The sequence below is a fragment of the Episyrphus balteatus genome, chromosome 4 (assembly GCF_945859705.1).
Source record: "Episyrphus balteatus chromosome 4, idEpiBalt1.1, whole genome shotgun sequence".
NCBI classification, from domain to species: Eukaryota; Metazoa; Arthropoda; class Insecta; order Diptera; family Syrphidae; genus Episyrphus; species Episyrphus balteatus.
In genome coordinates, this window is record NC_079137.1 from 5,586,030 (window position 1) to 5,589,508 (window position 3,479).

General features: G+C 31.2%; 1 non-coding gene across 1 annotated transcript; it reads left to right on the forward strand.

Moving 5' to 3' along the window:
• The first annotated feature begins 3,078 nt into the window (after positions 1-3,078).
• Positions 3,079-3,150, forward strand: Trnap-agg (transfer RNA proline (anticodon AGG)). The gene has a single exon. It is a non-coding gene; the product is annotated as a tRNA-Pro (tRNA).
• Positions 3,151-3,479: the final 329 nt, after the last annotated feature.

Sequence of the window (3,479 nt, forward strand, 5' to 3'; positions counted from 1 at the left end):
TTTTAAGAGAAACTTAACATATATTTTTTTTATTTTTTATTACAAATTCTACTGCAACATGCTATGCACGGGCTATTTGGTGGAACACTTTGGAGAATTAAGCACTCATTATTTGAAAAATTAATACGTTCCACATTATTTAAAGGAACATTTTGGGGGATTCATTGAATGCGATAACAGAGGAAATAATAAACCAAAAAATAACCAGCAGTTGAAAACCAAATAAATTTTTTGAAATACGTTCCACAAAAATTAATAAAATGTTCACTTGCTTTTTTTTTTTCTTTTTTGTCAAAATAGAGGAGGGAAAAGTGGACACCTGTGATTTTGTGTAGTAAAAAAAATGATTTGATTCACAAACTTTTAAGGAATATTTTTAATGGTATGAATTACTAATACGTTCCACAAAAATATTCATAGACCATTTTTTCTTAAACACTTGCACAGACTAAATTTCTTTTTCCTGAAAGGAATTAAGTTGAAAACTTTATACACTTGTCGCAAGGAATTCCGCAAAACAAAAAAATTACACGTTCCACAATTTTCACGCCTCCAATTCCAACCAAAGAATGAATATTGTCTGGACCCTTGTGGAATCTGTCTAAAAAGAATAAAAAAAATCACGGCACAAGAATTGTAAATGCAAATGTAACGATCAAAGCTTGTAGAATGTGTTATTATATTGAAGGAAATCTTGTGGAACGTATTCAATTTGGTAGATTCACAGAATGTGAGTATTTCTTAAACCTTTGTTTTTTCAGCAAAGCAAAATCTAAAACTAAACAAATTTGTGGAACGTGTTGGTTTCACATTTCTCAAGACCTGATGCTTTTGAAATCCCTCACAAAAAAAAAAAACTAGAATAAGTTCCACAATTTTTCTAAACCATATTTTAAATTCTTTTTAGTAACCTGGAAGGAGAAAAATGAATTAGCCAACTCATTTGACTAAAAAACCAACCATCTTCTGCTGGTGAAATCCACACAAAATAATTCTATTTAAATAATGACGGAAAATATTTCTCGAATAGGATCAAGGATACACGTTTTTTTCTCCATTGATCAGGCTAAAGATAGTACACAAAATATACAAGAAAAAAAAAAATACAAAAGTGGAAAACCTTAAAAAAAGTGTAGGTATTATAATACATCAAGTGTGCCGTCGTCTCCAAGTTGTTTTCACCGCGAATATAGTCAAATTAATCACAGACAAAGAGCTGTCACTATGACATGAACAGCAGCAGCTTCAACATTCAACTTCAGCTGTGTTGTGTGTTCCTGTCCAAGTCTTATATGCCATGAAAAGACTATGACTACGACGACGACGACTCTCCAACTCTGTCGACGACGACGACGAAACGTTTCTGTGCCACAACATGACATGTAATGTAATCTATCGTTGTGGCTGAATTATTTCTGGCGTCATTGCATGGTACTGGGTGCGTAATTACGTCATTCATTTTCATCAAGCTGACGGATGGACGGACGAACCCAGCAACAACTACGAGTTTTCTGCTGCTGCTACCATGAAATCTAGTCAATCCAAACTAGTAAAATGAAACGACGACGCATGTACAGTGGGGAAAGTTGTTATAAAGACTAAAATAATTTTTATACTTTTGTTCTTACACTTTTAAGAATTAAATCAATACGTTCCACAATTATTTTTTAAAGACAAATTCACAGCATTATGATATTTTGTGTGATTAAAAGGGAAAGGTAAAAAATTTTGAACTTTATTTAAAAGGTTTCGTATGAAACTCCATGATAGTATCCTAGAAAAAGAATCCAGATACGTTCCACAATTTTCAACAAGTCAAGTTTTCAGTTTTGCTCTAACTGATTCTTCAGGAAATATTACACATTTGGATATTTTATAAAAAAAAAATTGTTGCAACCGTGAATCACAAAAAATTGTTTAGAGAAAACGAATACGTTCCACAATCTTTCATTAATTTTATTCCAAGAGACGGATCGAAAAAAGTTAAAAATTTTGAATGCGTTTGAGATAATGTGTTAAGTCTTATTACAATAGAGTTTTATTTAGAAAAAAAATAAACAATACGTTCCACAATGTTCCACAAACCATGAAAACGAACTGAAAATGTTCAGAATTTTATGGAAAATGATCTTTATAACTCTTATTCAATTATAGAACCTTAACCTTAAAAAGAAATATGTTCCACAATATTTATATTTAATACTTTGAAAAACATACAGAAGAAAGAGGAAATGTTTAAAATTTATAACATTTGAGAAAAGTTTCTTCAATCGCAAAACTTTCCTCCAAAAAAAAGAATACGTTCCACATTCTTTCATATCCCAAATTCCTATGAAATTTTCATATTTTGTAGCAATGATTCATAAGAAAACACTCCACTGTCTTCCACACAACCAAACCAACCCACTGAAGTGTCATTTTGAACAACTAAGCAAGTGAAGAATGTCGCAATCAATCATAAAGATGACCCGCTTGACAGTGCTAATTTTTCACTTTGCGTATAGGAGGTACCTACGTTTATATCGAAAAATGAGGGATAGAGAGACATAAGACCTGCCTGGCGCATATTGCGTTGAGAGGTTTTTGCTGTGGTGTGGGCCATTGTGATTGCAGATGATAATATTGATTCCCTGGGGGGCTGTCTGTCATTCTTTAAGAATATTAATAATTTCACCATTTTGATGAAGTTTTTTTTTCTCTAGTTGAGAATTTTGTGTAAATAGCTATGACAGAAGGGCAATAACTAACTTTATGAAATTATATGTGGAATGGGATTTTGATTGATTGAATTTTTCTACCAGAAAATTAAGTATTAAAAAAAAACTATTTTGGTTCTCATAATAAGAGATATAAAATTGTGTAAAGAATGTTCAGGCAAATATTTAGGAACTAAAATGTTACATTTTTAAACATTATTTGCTTAAAAATTAAACAAATTTTGTAGCTCAAACATTAATTGTTTTTGTTTTTCATTATTTAAACAGCAGCTTTCAAGATTATTGATACTTTGTTCGTGCTCATAAAGAGTATGGGGAAAAACTATTTTCTTTGATCCATTTTACATAAAAAATGTCACATGGCTCGTTGGTCTAGGGGTATGATTTCCGCTTAGGGTGCGGGAGGTCCCGGGTTCAAATCCCGGACGAGCCCAAGGATTTATAATTTTTTGCTCTATAGGTTTATAATTTTAAAAAATTTACTAGCTACAGCCGAAGTACATAGGTATTTGAGGTATATTTGATATATATTATTAAAATATTTTTTTTCTTTTTTATGAAATCATTTCCTAATTGATATGCTTATAAACGGCTTTCAAAAACAAACTATAATATTCAGAAATCATGTTATTTTGTCTCCTTCAGTTTTCTAAAAACATGTGAACTAATTGGTGTAAGGAGCTAAAACGCTGCTAACAGAAAAATATGAAAAAAAAATTACGCATACACCACAGTGGCCGGAAATTAATTTCAAATATCTGG